This window comes from Phacochoerus africanus, chromosome 11, assembly GCF_016906955.1.
Source record: "Phacochoerus africanus isolate WHEZ1 chromosome 11, ROS_Pafr_v1, whole genome shotgun sequence".
Classification (NCBI taxonomy): domain Eukaryota; kingdom Metazoa; phylum Chordata; class Mammalia; order Artiodactyla; family Suidae; genus Phacochoerus; species Phacochoerus africanus.
The window spans coordinates 51,855,560-51,880,202 of record NC_062554.1 but is presented as its reverse complement, the minus strand read 5'-3'; the positions used below and the strand labels follow the sequence as shown (position 1 = coordinate 51,880,202).

The following is a 24,643-nucleotide window of genomic DNA, read 5'->3' as shown; positions in this document are numbered from 1 at the left end:
AGGGAGCTGCCTGGCTTTAGCTCCAGATGAAAGCATCTGTAGGAAGCAGGAATGGAAAGAGGAGAGTTTGGAGTGATTCTGCAATTCTTTACAGGTTCTAGCAAAGAGTGGGCAGGATCACAGCCAGTTTGAAAGAACTGAGGAAGAGGACTCGTGAAAGAGGATATTTAGATTGTAAGATGCTATGACAATTTTCAAAAAGAGCCACTTTTGGGAAATGGCATCCCAAGAGTTTGGTCACAAAAATTTGAGAAAGGAAGCTACGAAGTCATGCTGTCCCACACAGCAGCTACCAGCAACCAGAAGCTAGTGAGCACTTGAAATGCAGCCATACAAACTGAGATGTGCTGTAAGAGGAATACCCATTATAGATTTAGAAGACAGTATACAAAAAAAATGTAAAATATTTATTAATAACCATTCTATATGTATGAGATATTGAGAGGATAATATTTTGGCCTACATTGAATTAAACAAAATAGGTTATTAAATATTTTCATCTGTTTCTTTTACCTTTTTTAATGTGGCTACTAGAAAATTATAAATCATTATGTGATTTGCATTCTATTTTTATTGATGCCTCTTTTCTGGGCTTCGGTTTTGTCCTGGTATAAACTATGTTTGGATGCTGAAATCTTTATCATTGATTAAGTATCACGCTGGCTCCCGGCACTTCAATCTACTTTGCTTCCTCCCCACACCGCCCAGGACCAAGCTGAGTGGTGATGGGGGTGGGGGGAGGGGAGGCCAGCAGGACTTTCAGTGCCTCCTCCCTCAGACTGCAGGGGTTGCTAAGATCTCCCCTCCTCTGCCCCTAGGGTTACATGGAGTTTTAAAACATCAATTCTCTCCAAAACAGAGACCACTTCTCCTACTGTACTGGAGGACTAAGTCCTTAACCTCTTGTCTCCCCTCTCCCTTTCAACCACCTCCTCAACAGCACAACTGTCACCCCTGCTATCACCATCCTCTCCCTTGGCTCTATCCCCATCCCCACCACTCTCATCACCACCACCTCTCACAGCACTGCCATCCAATGGACCATCTCCTCCCCATCTCCAGGGATGAACCCTATCCACATTTGTTGCCTTTGAAGCTGCAGTCAACCCCTAAGCCCTCCTGAGCTGAGAATTCTGCATGGCTGGACTCCCAACTTCATTCTGGTGACTGGGACCTACAGCAGCCTGACTGCAGGGCTTAGAGAACCAAGCAACAACTCTGGGAAGAGGGGAAGGCCACAGCCTCTGCAGAAACTGGTCGTGTCTTATCACGTTGTCAGGGGAGGGTGAAGAGAGTGGTTTAAGGAGAGAGCAAGATACCCAATTTATCCTGCACAGGGAACATGGTTTGCTTAGCAGAGAAGAACAAAACCAAGCAACACCAATAATAATAATAGTCAATATGCAGGGATTTTTGCTCAGTGTCAGACTCCATGCTAAGTGCTCTCAGCAGATCCCCAGTGCATGCCTGCAAAGCTTAGGTAAAGGGGATGGACTCAGGCAGGCTTCCTCCAGAACCCACACTCCAAAATTACATTGCTTCTTCAAAAGCATGAATGTTCACCCCCTCATTCACTCACTCGCCCACTGGTTCCCTCCTTCAGCACGCATGCACTGACAGTCTCTAAGAACCATACCAGCTTACTGGTTTCCACTCAACATCTAGGCTGACTAGGTGCATGCTAAGCCCATGGGCTATAAAGGTGAATAAATCACCCTCCCTGAATTCACAGGGATCTTACAGGTGTTCAGAGGCCAAGAGAGATGTGGAAAAGCCTATCTCCAGATCCTTCTCCTGTTCTACATGCAGAGAAAGTGAGGCTGGGTAGGAGGGACGAGGAAGGGATGAGCTTCAGATCTCTCCTGACTTAACAGGGCAAGTACAGTCAGCCTGGATTCTCTAACCACACCATGGTTTGTCATCCCGCCCAACTCTTCTCCAGAGATTTTGCAAACAGACTGTGTCACTGCTTGGCTGCAGGTCCTCTTGATAAACTCAGTATGGCTCCTCTGCTTTCCTCCCCGCTGGTTGCTATCACAATGTGCCATGGGAAAGGCCACACTCACGTCAAAACTCATCCTCTCCAGAAACTCTACTCTAACCAGACACCCATGACCTGGATCCTTCTGAATCTGTGTGCTCACATTTCCATTACAGCAGTATGCACTGGAATGCTGCTTTGTACAGGTTCTTAATTTTCAAATATTTATGCATTTGTTCCCCAAGCAGATTTTGAACTTTTTTAAAAACAACAAGTGTTTCTTTTAGATCTTACCTTGTCCTTCCCAATCTCTCAGCATTTGGTAGCAACATCAGTCTATTCGAATTGCCAAATAAATGCTGATGGCTTGATGCACTCTGCACAGACATAACTATGTCTGTCTGTCTGGGTAGCATCCTGAATCAGCATGCATAGCACGGGTGTTTGTAGCATACAAGGATAAGTGTGAGCATATGCACGTGTACATGTGGGTGAGGTCTCCAGCTATTACAGTTACGGAAGCTTAGACACACATTAGCACAATCCGTACATTTCCAGACATTATCTCTCATGATAATTTCCTGCCAAATCTTTGAGTCGCAATTAGGAAAGTAGATAATTTGAAACATTTTCCTCTGCATGTTGAGATGGATTATAATCCTAATTTGATAAAGACTCTTAATGACTCATTAGCCACCCTTGGCTTCTCCTCAGGTCAGCCAACTTCCCGGGCCCTGGGAGGCAGCGACACTCAGGCCGTTCGTTACATGTTATTGCTTCAGCAGCACTAAAGCAAAAAGACCCGACAAAGCCACAACTGCCTCAAGGCTCTTGAATTCTCTTTTCTTCAGCTCCTAGATTTGGGCGTCGACTTTCTTTTCCTGGCTTTGAACAAAGCCTCTAATTTCCTGACAACCAAATGCTCTCCCCAGGGTCTTGCTCACAGCGGGAAGTGGCACTCGCACTGAAGCCTTCCCTCTGCTTGCACAGTGGCAGAAGCTGCCACTTCTCCAGTCGCTATTTATTTCGTAGTTAGTGATCCCCAAGTCCAGAGGATGGGGTTCCTGGGAGCAATAACATTTTCAAGCGGTTTACAGAGGATAACCACACAATAGCCCCCTGTCTGTGTTGGCGGACCAGGGGTCAGAAAGTAGAGAAGGCCATTTAGAAGTTACCCCACCCATTATTTTCCCTCCTGGCACAGCGGCACCCCTTCCAGCAATAGCCTTAGGTAATTAAAATTGTCACAGAAGCCAAAGCCACAGTTTCCCTGGGGTCATCCATTCTAGAATTTAAGACCCCTGACTCTCAGAAATTTCTTACTCATGCATGGACTTGTGTGGACGTGTCGCAGCACACATGCACACACACAACACACTCATCACGGATGAACATGTAGGACACACAGAGGCAGCACACATGTGTGTGCAAGCACTTCTCAGAATGGTCCTTACCCTGAGGTCAGGTACAGGGGAGTAAGGAGGAAAGGGAGGCTACGTCAGCACATGCATATCTTTGCTGCATGCCTACTATGAGTCAGGCACTGTGCTATAGGAGGGCACAGATAGATGGATAAGCTAAGCCCACAGAGCTGGACCTGGGGCTGCTCATTCTGAGTTAGAACAAGTAGGGGTGACACTGGTAGTCACCACCAGCCTTCCAAGAGCTAATTCCCTCCCCAACATGTGCTCTCACCCCTGTCCTGTTCCACTCTATCCCCACTGTCACAGGCTAGGCTTGGGGTGAGATAAAAAGCCTCCACTCCCCCCACCCTACCCCCGCCCTGCACCTTCGATCAATGTGAAAAATGCTCTCTGGGAAGAACCCCTGAGGCTGTCTTCTCTACCACCCACCCCTCCTTCCTTCCCAATGAGTCCAGGGAGATCTGAGCAGAGGGTGATGGATAGCCCTGTCTTATTGTTCCAGACTCCGAATCCACCAGGGCCTGGGAGAGCTGTATAAATCAGCGCCTGGTCTGGGCTCTCACCAGCACGGTGGCTCAACAAGAGGAATGGAAGGCACGGGACCATAAAACTGTCTATGGGCTAAGTCATTTCATTTCAAGTCAGGGCCAGGGAGAGAAAATGTTTGGTTCTTGGGAGACAGACTCATTTGAAGAGGATGAATAAGCTGATGGAGGGAGGTCTGCATGTCTGGATGCTCAGAGAGAGGGAGGTGTAGAGAGGCCAGTCCCATGGAAGGACACTGGGTGAGCCAGCCTTCATCTCTGTGTCCACTTATTCCCACCATCCAGTGGGGGGGGGGAAATACTCATGTCCCAAACTTTGATAGTATTTGGAAAAATTGATAACCTGTAATTTCCCCTTCTCTGAGACAGCAACAGCAGGGCAGGGGAAGGCAATGCTGGGCATGGCTCTAACCATCAAACTGTGATCAAGCATCAGTCCCATTTCACTCACTCAAACGTTTACTTGAGGAGCCCTAAGGGCCAAGCACTGTGCTCAGTGCTGGGCAAACCCTGTCCTCAAGGAGCTCACAGTCAAGTGGAGAGATGGGAGATAGACTCATAAATCAAGGGCATGTACTTCATTATCCTTTATCACAGCACCTGTGACAAATTGCTATATTTATTGATTTGCTTGTCTTTCTCCCTTGTTAGACTGGAAGCTCCTTTAAAGTAGAAAGGAGAGGGAATGGGTATCTCAGTGCCAGTTATATGTTCCCATTATGCACTACAGTCATTTCATCTCCAGAATGCCTTATGGTAGACTTTGCTACCGCATTTTACAGACAAGGAGACTGAGGCTCAGAGAGGTTAATGCATTTGCCCAAAACCAAAGCAGCGCATGGAGAGCTGAGACGCAAACCAAATGAGCATGAGCCCACACCCTGCTCAGGGTCCTTAGCAGGGTGGCCTTAGCCCTGAAGCAGTGCTTAATTCAGGATGCTGTTGATTATACAAAGGAGAGAGGGGTGAATGGGGGGATTAACGCTGGGTGGGTGGGTCAGGGAGGACTTTGCAGAGGAAGAGCTTACCAAAGAGTTTTAAGGAACAGATGGAATTTGACAAAATGACAAGGGAAGGAAAGCCAATGTGTTCGATAACAAGGAGACATGAAACAGCATTGTGTGTACTGGCCACCTGCTCAGAAGCCCCTGCTTCACCCATGAGCTCCCCTACTGCTCCCATTTCCAGCCTGAGACAGGGGCCCAGCAGTGACACACGGGGCTTCGGTACTATGGAGTGGAGGGTTTTTGTTTTGTTGTTATTGTTGTTCTATTTCCTGGGACCAGATTATAAAATCCAGGTAGGATAGTCTGCTTTGCTCACAAGTAGAATTCCAACACCTTGGGGGGTGCCTGACTCATTTTGAAACAAGTGGCAGAGCTGGAGGGTAAGGGGGGGGTGCTTCCTACATCCCTGCCCTCCCATGAGGCTGGTATAATTGAGCCAGTCTGGGAGCCTCTCCTGTTTGAGGTCTCAAAAAACCATTTTAAGGTGAGAAAACACCCAGGTAGGACCAAAGGAGGTGCGGCTCAGGGGCCTTCAGCAGTTGGTAGAGGCCAGGCCTGGCTCCTCCGTCTTCTCTGCTTTCTCCTCCAGTTCAGGAACCAAAATCAGGCTGTGAGCTCAGAGGAGCCACAGAGCAGACCTTGCACCTGCCCCTAGTCTTCAGCTTATGCTACAGGGACGGCAAGAAGCCTAGGGAACACCAACATTTAAGGGCGTTCAACATGCAGAAGAGGAGCCAAGAAGGGGTGCTGAGGAGCTGTGAAACACAAAGAGACACTACACCGGGTCACCCATGCACCTTTTCCAGCTTTAGTGGCATCACCCTAGGAAGACTGTGGATTACCACAAAGGAATTAGAATGGGAGAGGAGAAAACTGTAGACTGGAGAGTTTCATCATCATTATTATTTTTTAACAGAATAAAGGGGAAGAGTGGTAACTGGCTGGACATAAAGAGGAAATCACAAGCTGAGGAAGGATCTAAGGGGAGGGCTGATCGACTGTGCAAAGCCCTGATGGCTTCAGCCCTTGGAGGCACCAAGCACTGTGTGCCCGGGCCAGATGCTTGGCTGGACAGGGAAACAGGGGGCAAGTCTGTTTATAGAAGGGTCTCCACCCTCCCCACATGGCCAGTCAGCCATATCCTTTATCCTCCTGGAAGTGAGAAGTTTTCTCCTTTTTCTTTTATTGTCACACCCGTGGCACGGGGAAGTTCCCAGGCCAGGGATCAGACCTCCATCACAGCAGCGACCAGAGCCACAGCAGTGACAATGTCAGATCCTTAACCTGTTGAGCCACAAGGGAACTCCCGAGAGGTTTTTTTCCTTTGGAGAAACTAAATAAGGGCAATATTAGACTTGAGAACACCAAGTATGGAGGAAGGTGAAGAGTGTGAAGGAGAGGTGACCTTTAGTCCTTTCTCTGGACTTGCTAGCAACTCTCCCACACCACCAACCAGAAGGTTGGAAGATTCTTCTTTGAAAAACTGAACAGCCCCAGAGAGAACTCCAGTAACTGACAACCAAAGTTCCTCAAAAAAAAAAAAAGATTCATCCTACTCGAAGCCCATCGGTCAATAAACTCTGGCTTCCAAACAAGTTTCCATAACAAGCTTTCAAAATCAACTTTTAATACCTCTTTCTTAAATACGAATAAATGGTTGAGAATCATCAGTTATTTAAAGAAAGCCTCAAACATGAAAAAAAAAAAAAGGAGCAAGTAAACAGGAAAAAAACAGATCTAAGTTCATGGAGATTTTGCAAGGAGCAAAAGTTCAAAAAGAGCAGTTCAAAAGGATAAAGGAAGGAGTTCCTGTCATGGCGCAGAGGATAACAAATCCGACTAGGAACCATGAGGTTGCGGGTTCAATCCCTGGCCTTGCTCAGTGGGTTAAGGATCCAGCGTTGCCTTGAGCTGTGGTGTACGTCGCAGATGTGGCTTGGATCCCGCGTTGCTGTGGCTGCAGCGTAGGCTGGCAGCTACAGCTCCGATTAGACCCCTAGCCTGGGAACCTCCATATGCCAAGGGAGTGGCCCTATAAAAGGCAAAAAGACAAAAAAAAAAAAAGATAACAGGAAAAGTTGTATTTATAACACAAGAAGAGATTACAATGAAAAAGCAAAAAATTAATGAAAAAGTCCTTTTTTAATTAAAAATACAATTTAAAGGAGTCCCTGTCATGGCTCAGAGGAAACGGATCTGACTAGTATCCATGAGGACACAGGTTCGATCCCCAGCCTTGCTCAGTGGGTTAAGGATCAGCATTGCCATGAGCTGTGGTATGTGTATGTCACAGGCAAGGTTCAGATCTGAGGTTGCTGTGGCCGTGGCATGGGCCAGTGGCTAGAGCTCCAATTCGACCCCTAGCCTGGGAATCTCCATATGTCACGGGTGCGGCCCTAAAAAGGAAAAAATTTTTTTTTTAATTTTCAAAAATCAATAAGGCAAAACTGAAGAAATCTTCTAAAGAGTGAACCAAAAGGAAAAAGAGATGATCAGAAGAGAAATAAAGGACATTAGTCTCCTGATTAGCCCTGCAGAAAAAGATATATGCGAATGCCCATCATCATCATTATTACGACATTTTAAACTATGAAGGATAAAGAAAACATTCTAAAATATTTTAAAGAGGAAAAAAACAGGTAAAAGAAACAAGAATAAGAAAACATAAAACTTCTTCAAAAGCAACATCAGATATTAAAGGATAGCAGAGAAATACCTTCTAAACTCTGAAAGAAAATATTTTTAATCTAGAATTCTGTACCCAAACAAATTATCAGTCACATTCCAGCATAGTATAGAAATATTTTTGGATAGCCAATGACTCGTGAAAATTACTTCCCGAGCAATCATTCTTAAGAAGTTATTAGAAGATGGGGTTTGGTAAAGTTAGCTGATAGTCCAGCAAATAGACGGGAGAGTCAGTAAATAAGGGACCCAATATAGGAAGGCAGTAAAGGAAATATTCAAAATGATGATAAAGGGAAGCCTCAGGATGACAGCTATCTAGTATCTCAATTCCAAGAGTAGCCAATCCAGATTGAAACAGAAAAGCAGAAGGTTCTTAGAGGGGAAATGTAAGAATGTAGGAAAAAAATTTTCCTACAAAATGTAGGAAAAAAATGGAACAGGAGTTCCCTGGGTGACCTAGTGGTTAGGGACTTGGTGTTCTCACTGACGTGGCTTGGGTTTAATTCCTGGCCTTGGAACTTCCACATGCAGCCCCCAAAAAAGGAAAAGATGGCCTTGAACATATGGAACATAGTATGGACAGGTATGTAGCAGAGTTGTTAAACCATGTGAAAAAAAAATTATAAGTACATTCGGACATCAGGTCAATAAAAAAGGAGGCAATTATTAACTCCAGGAAAAAACAAAGAAGTATACAAAAGAAGACACATGATCACAGTATACTACTTGATCTGGGAATAAATAATATTTGCATAGTCATTAGCATATAAACACAGAGATTGATTTAACAAAAAAAGAAAGTTTATGTTGGAGAGATAGGAGAAGAAGTGCAGGGCTGGGGTTGGGGGAGAACAGTGTGGGAGAACTAAGTTCTCACCTACCTTGGTAGAAAGTCAATATATAATTTCTAAAATTAGTAAATCAAGAAATAGCAATAAGGATATTGTTTTTAAAACTGGCAATATAGACAAAAGAGAAATGAGCTATAACAGCTGAAGGCGACTGCCTTGGAGAAGGGGACTTGGGAGTGCGAGAGTGAAGCAAGGCAACCGTTGATGTCCAAACTATGCATATATATTCTTCGATTAAAATAAAATTAAACATTTGAAAAGGGGCCTCTACGGCTCACACACAGTCCAGCTTAGATCCTCAGGGTATGAGATCAGATGATAACTTGCGGCCAAATTTCAAAATAAATGATGCATTTTTACCTGAGTGTCTGCATATTCCCCTGGGGTACCTGACACAGTAGCTGGTGGCCAATAGGCTTCAAAGATTAAGAAATCTTGGGGAGTTCCTGTCGTGGCACAGTGGTTAACGAATCCGACTAGGAACCATGAGGTTGAGGGTTCGGTCCCTGCCCTTGCTCAGTGGGTTAACGATCCGGCGTTGCCGTGAGCTGTGGTGTAGGTTGCAGACGCGGCTCGGATCCCGCGTTGCTGTGGCTCTGGCGTAGGCCGGTGGCTACAGCTCCGATTCAACCCCTAGCCTGGGAACCTCCATATGCCGCGGGAGCGGCCCAAGAAATAGCAACAACAACAACAACAAAAAGACAAAAGACAAAAAAAAAAAAAAAGAAATCTGATCCTGGCCCACAGTTGTGGACATTATGGCCAATTCTCAAACATGCCATGATATTTCGTGTCTGTGCATGCTGGTCTTTCTGATTTGAATGCCTCAATAAACAAATCTCCCAAGCCCCTAACATGATGAACTTCTCTTCGACCTTTAAAACTCTTCTAAGAGACTGCCTCTTCCAGAAAGTCGTTCATGATGCCCTCTCCCTAGAGCCCTTTTTCCATCTTTTGGCCTATTTCTGAATCTTCTCTATATACATCTAGCAAAGCATCCGTCACCATGTTTCCGTTGGAAATAGACTGACTCTCCAACTTACCTGTAATCCCCTCTACAGTCATCAGCTTATGCTAGTTATGCTGCAGGATATGCAAATGCAGAATCTCAAGTACTCACCACACAAAGGTTTATCTCCTATCACACTACACATCAGCTGTGTCTCTGGTTTCACTCCATCTCTTCTCTCTCCAGGTGGGACCCAGCTAGAGGTGCAGCCCAACTCTGGACATGTCACTCTCCTGGCAGAAAGAAAAGAGAAATGTGGGTGGGAGTATAAAATGTCCCTGAAAGCCTCTGCTCAGAAGTGACTTCTATCACTTCTGCTCATATTCATTGACCAAAGCAAATCGCATGACCAAATCTGATGCCGATGATGCAGATAAGTATAATCCTCTCACCAGGAGAGGCAGTGAATAATTGGGTACAATAGTAAAATCTTCTATTGTCTCCTTAGTAGGGTCCAGGTCTTATTTTTGTATATTGGTCCTAACACAATGCTTGGCACCAAGGAGGTATTCAGTGCATTTTCACAGAATTGAATGGAATTACCAAATATACAAACCTGAGAACAGAAGGAGGTCTGAAAAAGGGAAAAGGCTGATGGAGAGCTGGGAGGCATCAACCTCAAGCTCACTGAATAGCATGTGGCTTGTAATCAAAAGACCAGGCTCCAAAAGCCATGACTCCTGTCCAGGCTTATCTTTAAAATAAAGGAGACGAACCAGAGGATCTCTAGGGTCCCTTCTGGCTCTAACCCTTTAGGTGTCTAACAAGAGCCCTCAACCTGGGTTCCTTAGTACCTGCTAGCAAAGCTGCCAGCTTCTATTCATAACGTCCAAGCCTATAATTGGAAAAAAAAATAAGCCTCCAAATCACTCCATGGCTGAAAATTCACCCATGTCTGTAAAAGAAAATAAAACTATACTTCCAAAATGAATATATTTTCAACAAAATATTAAGTAGCAATTATTTATTTATTTATTTATTGGTCTTTTTGCCATTTCTTGGGCTGCTCCCACGGCATATGGAAGTTCCCAGGCTAGGGGTCTAATTGGAGCTGTAGCCGCTGGCCTACCCCAGAGCCAGAGCAACGCAGGATCCAAGCCGTGTCTTCAACCTACACCACAGCTCATGGCAACGCTGGATCCTTAACCCACTGAGCAAGGCCAGGGATCGAACCTGCAACCTCATGGTTCCTAGTCGGATTCGTTAACCACTGAGCCCCGACGGGAACTCCGCAAACGTCTTTTTTTAAACAAACCAATACCTGTTTCGAGCATATTGTTCTAGGCAGTGGGATCTCCAGTTACAGGAAAGCTACTTACCATGACATTGCAAAGAGATGGTTACACATCTGAATGTATCAACACTGAGCGCAGGTTCACATGTGGAAGTTGTCACGTGACTGGAAACTGTCTCACACATAGTGGGAATTCTATATTTGTTGAATAAATATATACCTGTCTTGGCTGGACTTGGGCTCAGAAGCTATCATTCCCCATTCAATTTATCCTTATTTCTGTATGTCTGCATTTGGTTGTTGCTGGGTTTTTTTAAGCTTTTAGGAAAAAAAAATTAACTTAAAAAGGGTTGAGAAATCTGCTGGCTAATGGGCTGGTATATAAAGAGAATTACTTACCAGATTCTGAGTCCTGAGCCCTGTGTTCTCATCAGCAGAAGGCAAATGCTGTCATGACCCTGTTTGATTAGAGAAATGGGTGCCCTTAAGTTTCCACCCATAAATCATGGATGCCAGGCCAGGTATCCACCACTATCAGCTGATAATAACAAGCATTTACTATATGCCATTCCAGGACCATTCCAGGTTCTTTGCATATATGAACTCTCATAACTCTTGTGGCAACCCCAGGAAATAGGTCCTGTTTTCATCTCCATTTTACTGATGGGGGAATCGGTACAGGCAGGTTAATAAAGCCATCCAAGGTAACAAAATGAGTGGCAAGGCTGGGCTTTGAACCTAAACAATCAGGCTCCAGAGTCTGTGCTAAAGTCACTTCTACTTTATTCTGCCCGAGCATGCAGCATGCTGCCAAGTAAATTGGACTCATTCCTGGATATAAATGTAGCCTGAAACCATCAGCACACCATCACCTCTCACTCTTAAAGACCCTCTGCACACTACCTCTGCACCAGCCCAAGGAACTGAAGTTTCCACCCTCAAACTGTGGGTGCAATGAGGAAAGCCGGTGTGACTGGCTCCCTTGAATGCCAGAAAGAGTAATTTTTTAGGTGGATGTTCATCTCCTCTCATCCATCCCAAGTTCCTGGACTCCATGTCCCCTTGCCCAGATGAGTATAAGGAAAGATAACCTCTCCCTGGGACAACGGGTCTAGTTTCTGGTGGCCACAGCACTGCAATCAGCAGGCAAGGCTCTTTACTGTAAAGACCAATCAATACTACCCCATCCCACATCCCCACCCTTTCCTGCTCCTCAGTCTATAACTGGTATTGATTACAGCAGAGCTTGGAAGCAAATGCCAAAATATATCAATCAATCACCAAGATGGCAAAGAGACTTTATTAAAACCATTACACCTTCTTCTATTTTCCTGCCCACCCCAGCTTCCTCAGCCCAGTGGCCATTTCTTTTGGAAGGTCTCCAAGAACTTTGCAGACATGATCTGATGGCTGGTGGAATTTCCTCTATTTGAGGAAAATTTAAACCCAGAGAAGAAGCAAGAAAAAGTCCCATGGTGAGAAGATGGAAACCAGGTGTGTGAAAATATGTGCATGTGTCTAACAGTACGTATATGAAAGTGTGCACTTATGCACGTTTGTTTAAAGAAAAACCTACAACATAGTAACATTTCAGAAACACTTTGTAATTGTCACTGAAGTTTTTACAAGTCAATTCCTTCTGGTAGTTTAAAGTCCTTTACTGAGTGGTTTAATTGTGAAATTTCCCTTTATAATTGGGTTCTTTTAATGCAGAAAGAGGTAGATTTGCATACGCAAATGACAAACAGTTAACAAAATCCATTAGCAGAGAAGGAGGCATTGAAAGGGCCACACATCTGGGCTTGGAATCAAACCTGCAGTGAGCAAGTCCTTGCCCCAACCCAGACCAGTTCTGCTGCCAGTACGACGGAGGGGAAGGAGGAAAAGCATGTCAAGTGCTTCATGGCTACCAGGACAAGAGAAAACCAAGCCGTGTGCTGAAGAGACTAAGTAAGGAAGAATTTTTGCTTGTCCATGAAAGGATCTTTTCTTTGCAAGGAAACTCCAGGCAAGGATTTTTAAAGGAGCCTTGATTTTTATACAGATCTTTGGCGACTCTTCTGGGTTTCTGCAAAGAGCACTGGACTGGGAGTAGAAGGGGGAACTTCTAGTCCTCATCCTGTCACCAACTAGCAAGGAGCCTCCTGGCGGGAACCTACTAGATCATATCCGAATGTCAATGTTCCGAAAGTTCCTGCTATCATCACAGGTAACTGACAAATTTATTATATTCATTCAACAAATATTCATTGAGCCCCTGCTACGAGCAGGTAGTGCAGAGATTACAGACCCATAAGGAGGTAGAGCCGGGACCGAGCTGAGCAACACATAAGTAAGAAGCAGACAAGGCACACTCGTGGAACTTAAGGTCTGATGGAGTTCCACAGGCTGAACTGTGTTCCTCCCCAAATTCATGTGTGGACGCCCTAATCCCTGGTGTGACTGTATTTGGAGACAGAGCCTTTAGGGAAGTAATTTAGGTTAAATGAAGTCATGAGAGTGGGGCCCTAATCCACAAGGACTGGTGTCCTTAGAAGAGGAAGAGACATCAGAGATATCTCTCTCTCCACAGGCACAGAGAAGAGGCCACGTGAGAACACTGGGAGAAAGTGCCATCTGCAAGCCAGAGAGAGAATCCTTACCAGAAACCAGCCCTGCTGCCACCTTGTCTGAGACTTGCAGCCTCTGCACCTGTGACAAAATAAAGCTCTGTTGTTTAGGCCACCTACTCTGTGTCATTTTGTTATAGCAGCTTGAGCAGACTAATACATTGTGGAGGAGAGGGATGGAGATCAGGGCACCTCGCCTAGTCGAATTCTAGAGATGGGGAAGGTTCCCAGAGAGCCTAACATCTAAAGGGTCGGAAGGATTAGCGGGGGAAAAATACCATGGGTAGAACACCTTCATGGATGAAGCCTGTAGTGTCACAGGAGGAGTGGCAAGAACGAGGCTGAGGAGGAGTTCCCTTCATGGCTCAGCAGTTAACGAACTCGACTAGGATCCATGAGGACGCGGGTTCAATCCCTGGCTTCACTCAGTCAGTTAAGGATCCAGCATTGCCATGAGCTGTGGTATAGGTCGAAGATGTGGCTCCGATCCTGGCTTTGCTGTGGCTGTGGCATAGGCCAGCAGCTACAGCTCCAATTCAACCCCTAGCCTGGGAACTTTCATGTGCTGTAGGTGTGGACCTAAAAAGAAAAGAAAAGAAAGAATAGGTCTGAGGAGGTGGGGGGAGCCAGCTGGGGAGGTTTCATGAACAAACATGCCTCCAAGGATCTTGAAGGCCAAGAAGCTACTATACCTTTTGAAACTTGTGACTTGCCCCACTGATGCTTCTGATTCTGCAGGGGAAAAAAAACGCCAGCTTGGGTTCTGCTGGCAGGAAGAATTAGCAGGCTTTTCTTGCCAACCTGGCCAGTGCAATCTTTCTCAGGCATGTCTGCATATGTTCCTTGTGGAAATACATTGCCTTTTTGTCCATAAGCTTCCTCTCAGCATCTCAAAGCCCCTGCTGGGACAGTTTCTTCTTCAGGTGCTTGCCTTCAAGCCTGCAAAATTCCTTTACTTCTTGTTAATAATTGCTAGTGCTTATGGAGTTAACCGTATACCAGGCACTGTTTTAAGGGCTCTATGTGTATTAGCTCTTTTAATCCTCAAAACAACCATATAAAGTAAATTCTATTAACTCTAGTTCATGGATGAGGAAATTGAGTACAGAGAGATTAAGACACCTGCCCAGGGCCTCTCAGCTAAATGGAGAAGCCAGGATTAAAAATCAGGGCAGTCTAGCTTGAGTGTCCACACTCCTAACCACAAAGTTATATTGTCTTTGGAGGAAAAAAAGGACGAAGAGACCAGGAGTCAGATAGGTTCCCATGGGTAGTTTAAGTGCTGGGGGGGGGGCGGGGGGGGGGTGCAGGGTCTTTCTGAACCTAGAGTCTATGCTCTTAACATCTTCAGGGAATGGAGAAGAGGCAGAAGGCTCTGAGTGTTACTCAGGAAGTAGACTAAATAGAACCATCATGGATCAGTGGAAGAGTAAGAGAGAAAGACAGAGAGAAACAGGAAGTCAAGGTGATACCCAGGTCTCTGGGTAAACTGCACAACCAACCTTCATCATCCTATGCCACCTTCTTCGTTTATCCATTCATTCTTTCATTCATTTAACAATGCTTAGAAACTACAATGTTTCAGGCACTGGGCTGGGAAAAAATGAGCAGGTAAATACTGAGAATGACCATGACACACCTGCCCCTTCCCCTTGCCTTCATCCAAGAAGCTCAAGGACTTTACATTCTAGGGGAGGGGTTGATACATGAATAAATACAACAAATTATCACAGTGTTATTCTATATGTGTATTGGTATATGTCTTTCTACCTACAAAGCATTAACAGGAGGACAGCCCATCTCTGCCTAAAGGGGTCAGAGGAGGCTTCACTTTGAAGAAGGTGCCATTTGAGCCAGTGAAGGATGAAGAGAATCTTCTAGGAGAGTAGTGGGCTCCTGGGAGTGTCCCTGGAGAGTATGTCATAGATCCCTGAATTCCTAGACACATAGAATTATAGAATGTGAACAGTGAAAGGAGCCTTAGAGGTTATCTCATTTCACCCCTTTATCCACAAACAAGCAAACTGAGCAGGCTAACCCTGTGACACAGCCCTGAAACCCAGGCACAGCTCTTCAGGTCCACACAACCAGGTTGTGGCCCTCAACAGCTAAAAGTACAACACCAGTTTTCAGAGCTTTGTGTTCCATGGGTTGTGGACCACAAGGGAAAGGGAAAAAAAGAGGGCGAGGAGTCGAAAAAGTCTCCATGTCCTGGGAGTTCCTATTGTGGCTCAGTGGAAACAAACCCGACTAATATCCATGAGGATGTGGGTTCAATCCCTGGCTCTCGCTCAGTGGGTTAGCTTACAGACATGGCTCAGATCCCACATTGCTGTGGCTGAGGCATAGGCGGGCAGCTGCAACTTCAATTCATGGGAACTTTCATATGCCCCCGGTAACAGCCCTAAAAAGACCCCCCCCCCAAAAAAAAGTCTCTGTGTCTCAGTTTACATAACTGAACAGACAACTCTTTTTTTTTTTTGTCTTTTTGCCATTTCTTGGGCCGCTACTGCAGCATATGGAGGTTCCCAGGCTAGGGGTCAAATCAGAGCTGTAGCCGCCAGCCTACACCAGAGCCTGCAACCTACACCATCATGGCAACACCGGATCGTTAACCCACTGAGCAAGGGCAGGGACCGAACCTGCAACCTCATGGTTCCTAGTCAGATTCGTTAACCACTGCGCCACGACGGGAACTCCTGAACAGACAACTCTAAACCTCCCCTGCCTCCCCCAATGCCTCTCAGGTTCCTGGCTGCCCTACCCCAAGTCTTAGGTTTAGAAGCAAGGATCTCTCCTCAGCCCCTTGCCTCTCTCTGCTACCTGCTCTTCCAACTCCACATCTTCTCAACCTGTATTTCAGCTGCAGATTTTCTTTTCAGCTGCCCCCAGCAAGCCCAATACCCACCCCTCACCCCTACGGGCTTCAGCCCCCCCAAAGGTCAAAGGGTTGCGGTTCAGTCATCTGCCAGCAGGGGGCAGTCCTGCAGCAAGTCTCCATCCTGCCCCGAATATCCCAGCCCCCAGCCCAGTCACAACTCCTTAGAGATGCAAATTGAGAAGCAGCCTTCCTAACCCGAGAGGGCTGCTAATTCTCTGACGAGTATGCAGATTTCCATCCTGCCTTTGCCTGGGTTTATTTGTTTTACTTTGCAATAAATTTAATACAGACTCCCTGAAGCAGAGAGGCAGATGGACTATAAACTCTGCATTTTGAGAAGCCTTCGTTACTAAGTTAGTGTGGGTTTTGATCCCTGCTTAAATTATATCTACGAAATTTGACATGGATTTGGGTCTGGGGTTTGCCGGCTCCTCGGTGCTCTGGAGCTGCTTCTAGGGAATTTACAAGGGCTGATTTGATTATTGGGACTCTAATTTCTCACAGAGGCTAACAAGGAGGCTGAGAAGCCTGGCTGATGTGTAACAGGAAGAGGCGGGTATGAGAGGGTAAACTGGGTTGCTACCTGGCCCCAGCTTAGCCCTGTCCCTGTCCGGTGCTATCTTCCCATTCCCCTGGCAGGGCCCTAAGTCAGACACACCAGGACCATGTACAGAAGCCTGTGTTGACCCCTGGGTGGGTTAGGAGTCGGGGCCTTGCAGTGGAAAGTCCGCACAAGAAGCTCAGAGTTCAGGAAAGAATCAGATGCACATATGGGAAAGATAGAACTAAAATATCTATAAAGAGACATTAACAAGAATGATACAAATTAGCATTGTAGAACAATGTAAACTGGGCATAAGGGATCTTGGCAGAAGAGGGGAAATTGCAGTTCACCCCTCCTATTAACACCTGTGCCATGTGCCACAAGGTACCCCTTCTCCCCTCCCTGCTCCTCTGCGACCACGAAAGGAAAGAAGGTGCCTTGACCTAGGAGTGCAACAAGCCTCGGGTTCTTGTCCCATCTCCACCGGCTACTTTTTTGTTCAAACAGTGGGTAAGATATTTAATTTCACTGAGCCTCAGTTTCTCTATCTGCAAAATCAGAACATGATTGTCACGAGAACCAAGTAAGATAACCTGAGTAAGAATGCACGCACACTGGAAAAGACTGGAACATAAAAGTCTGTACAAGATGAGCCCTTTTCTCCATTACGAAAGAAAGGATCACTGATTAGAGTGGGAAGGCCTGGGGCAGAGGGGAGGTATGAAGGGAATTCTGAAAACATGTCATGAGACCTGGAGTCAGGCGCCACAATCCAGTCAAGGCTCAGAGGCCAGCCCTCTGCCTTGGTCCTTCCGCTCACCTGCACGCAAACCCGCCCGTGAGCAGAGGGCCTGGCCAGGGCACGTGGATGCTCCTGCAGCAAGAGACTCCAGGTGTGGTTCTGCGGAGCCCTGAGGGCCTGGAACATCGACCTGAGACTGCAGGGAGCCCGGACTCATCTTTTCCCAAGGAGATCCCAGAACGAGCCACAGGGGAGAAGGAAGGGCCTTTCCTCTTCCTCCCTACCCTGCACATCCCCATCCTTTAGCCAGAGGCTGGGGCTGGGAAGCGAGCTTGAGACAGGCAGGAAAAAGAATATGTTTGAAGAGTTAAGACGGGAGCAAGCTACAGGAGCAAAGAAAGGGGCAAAGAGAAGGAAGAGGGTTGATGTGTTCCTTCCACGTTGGGCCAAAATGACCAGAAGACGGGCAAAGAAGTGAGAAGCCTGCAAAGAGGATAAGAGAAGGAAGGAAACAACCCAGTGGAGGGGGGTCAGCTGTGGGGAGGAGATATGGAGGCGGAGATTAAATGGAAATGAGGGGCTTGGTCACCATGGAGAAACGAGCTGGAAGCTTTGGCAGCAGTTAGTCTGTTAGGAAGAAAGGAAGGGATCAAAGCCTCTGTGGGTGTGTCTATACACATAACCAGGTTGGAAAATAACCATCTAATTCCGCCCCAAGCAGGGGGTGGAGGGGAAGGGGGTGAAAACCACCTGTTGAATGGCTGAGTTCTCTCCAAAACAACAATCCTTTCTCACTGTCACTTCAGCAGGCATCCTACCTATTCCTCTGGCCTCAAGAACACACTAAATTAAAAGTGTTAGTTGTCAAGATTTTGTGAAATTAAATTTGCTGACCCTCCCTAACACACACTCTCTCTCTCTCTCTCTCTCTCTCTCTCTCTCTCTCTCTCTCTCTCTCTCTCTCTCTCTCTCTCTCTCTCTCTCCAGTGATCTGCACATGCCAGGAAAGGAAGCCCTAAATCCTGTGGCGGCAATAGAGGAAGCGAGCCAAGGCTGAGGCCTGGAAGGGGCTGGCAGGGTGAATGAACATGGACGCGAAGATAACCAGACACCTCAGTCTTCATGGAACTTTCTGAGGAAGGATGAAGTCCAGCAAGCACAGGTCACAAGGCCACAAGGCAGACCACACAGCTCTCCAGGCTGTGTTGGGGCAGTAGCATCCTCAGTCTCTCTATTATGTCTCTGCCTGATCTTGAGCTTCGTAAGAGCCCGTAGTGGCCCTCCTCTAGGGGCTCCCCTCCCTGGGGGTGAGGGGCAGGAGACTTGCTTCCCCTTCTATTCCAGGTACCCTGGCCTGCCAAGGGGTGAGGGTTGGAGGGGAGTGGGGACACATCTTGGGATGGGAGCCAAGGAGCACAAGGCTCCTGGCACCACAGAGGGATAGGGGAGGGGTGCTTGGTCTGGGGCTCCCTAGGCACCCTTGCCTTGGCCCAGGAATGTCAGCAGCTCCCCTGAGAAAAGGAGAGCCTGGCTTCAGAGCTGGAGGTGAGGAGACTGAAAAAAAGTAGGGAATCCAATATTACTGAAGGTTAGATGCTTAAAGAGAAAAGGGAGCCAGAGGAGGGACAATCCAACTCTGGGCATATGTGGCGGAGGAGCCATGAAGTTATCTCCTGTGATACTTGGTACATACACCCAAAATCACTCATTGTTTATCTGAAATTCAGATTTGACTGGATGACCTATGTTTTATCTGGCTCCCCATCCCTCAGGTCAGGGGATGGGGGTCAAAATCTTCCCAGAGCTACAACATACCAGAGAACCTTAACCACATAGGGCCAGAGGGTCAGACCCACTCTTCCAGCTATGATGGGTTGTGAAAGACCCAGCCATCTTCCAAGGCCCTGGGCTACTATGGCCAAATCCTCTTATCTCCATCAATGACTTTAAGATGGAACCAGAATCCACGTAGTAGACAAGAGATTGCCCCAGGGCAAAAAAAAAAAAAAAATTCTTTTTGCACCTCCTGGAATCCCGTAGATTAACTAGGTCTAAACTGATAAGGAAGAATTTCCTCCCCTGACAGCATCTTGCCCCAGTGCTTCATGTTGAAAAAAGGGACTCTGTCAGCCAGAGGAACCTAATTAACACCTTTTGCAAAATTTACACAATTCTACACTCTTTTTCTAAACTAAAACTCTCCTACTACACAACTGATGCTCTTTAAAGTTCTTTTCAGAATCTAACCTCTCAGATGCTACATTCCGGGAAGAAAGTAAACACAGAAATACATAAATCAATAATAATCCCACATTAATTTTGAACTTAGTTGTGAAAGCAGATGCAAAAGAAATCGATGGTTGCCAAGTGAAAAGCGGAAGATGCAAAGAAAAAAAGTTTAATCCAAAAAAGTTCTGCAATGATATGACCAACAATATAGACTATAATAAAATTAAAACAATAATAAAAAAAAGGCATACACAGTAGTGTCCTCTTAAGTAACTGGATAAGATTCATCAGGGCAGCAACTGGGGCTGAGTGTTTTTTAATTTTCTCCCTGCTGGATATTTACCTCTCACAGTCTCAACAAATAGATGAACTTTTTCCCAGGGACAAGGCTGTCACCGAGCAAAATTGAATTCTTCACTATTTTTTTTCCTCTTCATACATCCTCCCCAAAGAGGAAAATCTGATCGTTTTTAAGAAGACCCAATATCTAGAAATGATTCTTTCTGTCCCTGAGGGTGAGGGTCACCTGACTGCACGATACAAAGAGTTAATTCTGCCATAGTCCATGCCAGGAAGCCAGGCTTAGAAAGAGTTACTGGGAGTTCCTGCAGTGGCTCAGCGGTTAACAAACCCAACTAGTATCCATGAGGACATGGGTTTAACCCCTGGCCTCATTCAGTGGGTTAAAGATCCAGTGTTGCCATGAGCTGTGGTATAGGTTGCAGACATGGCTCAGATCCCAAGTTGTCATGGCTGTGGCACAGGCCAGCAGCTGCAGCTCTGATAACGACCCCTGGCCTGGGAACCTCCATATGCCTCGGCTGCGGCCCTAAAAAGAGAAAAATGCAAAAAATTAATTAATTAATTAATTAAAATAAATAAAAAGAATTACTAATTGCCTTTCCTTATGACAGAATCAACTCTGAAAAGGCAAGAGACAGAGGCAGACCTGATACCTAACAACACATCTGTGGCAAGGGAAGGCCAAATGGCATCACGGTACTTTCAACAAATCAAAATTTCAGAAATTCAAATCCAGGAGAACAGTGGCACCTAAGCACTAGAGAAACTACAGAAAAAAGAACCCATTAATTGAGCAGTCAGGGCTACATGCTCACACAGCAGTGACTAAACTTCAGGAAAACGACATGACAGTTCAAATTGGACTAATGTTGTTAACTAAATCTTTTTTCCCCCCTTTTTGGCCACACCCACAATGTATGGAAATTCCCAGGCCAGGAATCCAATCTGAGCTGCATCTCCAACCTACACCACAGCTGGGGCAACACCAGATCTCTAACCCACATGCCCAGTGGGGACTGAACTGGCAATGCCACAGAGGCAAGTCAGATCATTAACCCACTGTACCACAGTGGGAACTCCAACTTTTTTTATTTTAGAAATTTTTTTTTTTTTTGCTTTTTAGGGCCACATCTATGGCATATGGAAGTTCCAAGGCTAGGGGTCCAATCAGAACTGTGGCTCTGGCCTACACCACAGCCACAGCAACACCAGATCAGAGCTGCAGTTGTGACCTACACCACAGCTCACTGCAGTGCCGGATCCTTAACCCACGGAGTGAGGCCAGGGATTGAACCCACATCCTCATGGATACTCGTTGGATTCATTTCTGCTTAGTTCCATTAAATGGAACTCCAGCATTTAATTAATTCTTAATTGTAAAAGGCTACAAACATTGGGAAGTCATACCTATTTTTTGTTTGGACTTTTTAGGTCACATTATGATACCAAAAATATTCTGAGAGAATATTTTTCCTCTTTAGAAAATATGATGTCTGAGAGAATATTTTTCCTCTTTAGAAAAGGACTGAACATTAATCAAACATGAGTAACAGTGGTAGAGTGGGACGGCTGTGGCCTGCAAAGTCAGAAGGCTCTGGGGCCTGATTCTAAGATAATTCACTGGGCAAGTGGGACACATCTGTGCCTCTTCACTTACTTGGGGATGCTAAGAGGATCAACTGAGATAATGGAAGTGGAACAACGATTTTAACAAAGTGTTGCTCAACATGTGAAAAGCATTTTCCATAGCATCATAACAAAGGGAGGCAGTCTAATTTGAGACGGCTAGTTCTTGGATTTGCCTGCTTGAACTCAGTGAGATTAAGACTGTTGCTTCCACTGTGATTAACCTAAGAAGGCTGCATGGAGGAGGAGGAAGGAGATAAATGATGGGGCATGGACTGAGCTTGCTGGTACATTGTTTAGCTCAGAGACACCACAGGGCTATCCCTCCAGCCTTGTTCTGTGAAGGTGTTGGTGGGCCCCACTGCCCTGTTCATGGCCGCTCTGCTTTCTTTGTTCTCTTGCCTTCTAGGATCTCTGGGAAATGAGACAGAAGTGGTATCACTTAATGCTGTCTGGGGAAGAGTTGTCAATTTTTCCTGTTCTGGCCCTCGCCCAACTTTCCAGTCATCAGTGCTATACTCAAGGTTGGACCCACCTAGGTAAAGCCCAGACAGGTCAGTTCAGTCAGGAATTCCAGGCACTGAGTTCTCTGGAGGAGAGGAAGTAGAAGTAGAGAGGACTGGGGGGCATGTTGGAACCAAGTAAACATTTACATTTTTTTGAAAATGGACACAAATAAATACCAGTGACATCCTAGAGAATTTAGACACTAGTAGTTCCCAGACTACAGCAGCATTTTCAGTCATTATTTGATACCAAAGGATCAGAGGCCTACGCCACAGCCACAGCCACACCAGATCCAAGCCACATCTGTGACCTACACCACAGCTCACAACACCATATCCTTAATCCAATGAGCAAGGCCAGGGATCGAACATGAGTCCTTATGGATGCTAGTCAGACTGCTTTCCGCTGAGCCACAACAGCAACTCCAAGAACCTATTTTTTCCACTCACTCCAGCGCTAGATGGAGCAAGAGATCTTCACGGCACTTGTAGGGAGGGGGTTACTTACATCTGGGGGAGCAGCTTTGTCTGCCTCTGAGCCAGATGCCACCCTGACTTGGGCTCCTGCTCTGCCTTCTCCTCCACATCCTGCCTGCCTTCCCCCTCCTCTGACTCTCCTGTTTGATATTTTCCTATATCAAGAAACTTGTTTACTTCCTTGGGCCCTGACCTAACCCATCTCCTCTCCATCTGCAACCCCTCCACATCTCCAGAATCCTTTGCCCTCTTCAGGGTCTACATGGGTCTCTGGGGTAGCTTCACACACCCAGACACTGAAGCAGACGAGGCTAAGGAAAGAGAAAAACTGATGCCACAGCACTCATCCATGCTTTATGAAGAGGCTGCGTGAGATTTGGGAAGACCACTCAGAGGCTGAAGTGCCCAGAGTTCTCTCTCTTCTCATTCAAAGAAAAAAAGGGGACCATGTTTGAAGGGGCATAAGTAAACTATAATGTGAACTCACCAATCCAGCCTTTTAATAAAATGTACTGAGCTCCCGCCAGGTAGCATAAAGCTATACATAGCTATATAAAGCATGTAAGTATGTTTGGAAGGCACAGCCTTCCAAAATGAGGAAGACGCAATCCTTGATCTCCAGGAGCTTAAAGTCTGGTTTTTAAAAAAAGGGGGTAAGGCTTTCACACAAATATCTATAATGTAAAGTGCAATCTGGTAAAGTCAATGAGAAAGTTACTCCCAAATGCTCTGGGTGTTCATAGTAGGAAAGCTCACATTACAAGCAAAAAGCAAAGGTTTGCTAGGCCATATAACTCTTGAGATGGATTATAATGGATGGATAGAAGGTGGTATTAATATAATTTTCAAATTAATTTTCATGCATTTGAAAAATACATTGAATAACATTTTTTTTCTTTTTTCTTTTTTTTTTTTTTTTTTGCCTTTTTGCCATTTCTTAGGCCACTCCCTCGGCATGTGGAGGTTCCCAGGCTAGGGGTTGGATCGAACCCAAAACCTCATGGTTCCTAGTCGGATTCGTTAACCACTGAGCCACAACAGGAACTCCTGAGTAACATTTTTAAAATACGCTCAACAAACTCCCTTCTCTCCCATCCCATTCCATCTCTCCAAACTAATTATTTAACAATTCGGTGTGTATCAACCCTAATCTTTGGATGGGAATGATTTTAATGGAAAAAGAAGAAGAAGGGTATCATAGGTAAAGAAAAGGATGTAAGAAAAGACATGCCAAGTCATGAGCCTGGAGTGTATGGCAAAAACAGAAGAAGAAGACAGAGGATGGCTTAAGAGGAGGTTGGAGTCAGGTCACAGAGTACAGGAGTCTGGAACTTTGGACATTATTCAATAGTACAGGAGTCTGGAACTTTGGACATTATTCAATAGCCAATGGCACATAAGAAATAGTGAGATGAATCAGGGATTTGCAACTGGAAGAGTAGAAGATCTAGGAGGCACAGAGTAGCAATAATTCAATTATATAAAGTGCTATCATGTGGAAGAGAGATTAGGCTTAATGTGAGGGCCTACAGGTCAGAATTTGGGTCAAAAACTGCAAGTTTCAGGAGCAATATTTCAGTTCTATATAGGAGGCCTTTTTGACAAACAGACTTGTGCAATAACAGAAGGGACGGCCCAGTGAGGAGTAAGCTCCTCTCCACTGGACACGCTCACTCAGGAGGAGGCCCGATGATCAGTCACTGTGGAGAGAGGACTCATGCATCAAGCAGAGAGCTGGTCTGAAAAATCTGTAAAGTCTTTTCCGGAGTTTAAGATTCTACAGTAAAATGGGGAAGCAGTGAAGATTTTTTTTTGGGGGGGGGGCATGCCTGTGGCATACAGAAGTTCCCAGGCCAGGGATCAAACCTTCACCACAGCAGCAGCCCACGCCACTGCACTAACAATGCCAGATCCTTAACCTGCTGAGCCACATGGGAACTTCAAAGGATTTTTAAGTGAGGGGTTAAATAATTAGAGCTGTATTTTA

At 45.8% G+C, this 24,643-nt stretch overlaps 1 protein-coding gene across 1 annotated transcript in view; it reads right to left on the bottom strand.

The window, feature by feature from the left end:
* PKNOX2 (PBX/knotted 1 homeobox 2) overlaps positions 1 to 24,643 on the bottom strand; it is a 306,559-nt gene that overhangs the window by 265,286 nt on the left and 16,630 nt on the right. Inside the window, exon 2 of the mRNA XM_047751952.1 lies at positions 9,617 to 9,738. The gene's annotated coding sequence lies outside the window, so the exon portion shown is untranslated. The remainder of the gene's footprint in view (positions 1 to 9,616; positions 9,739 to 24,643) is intronic.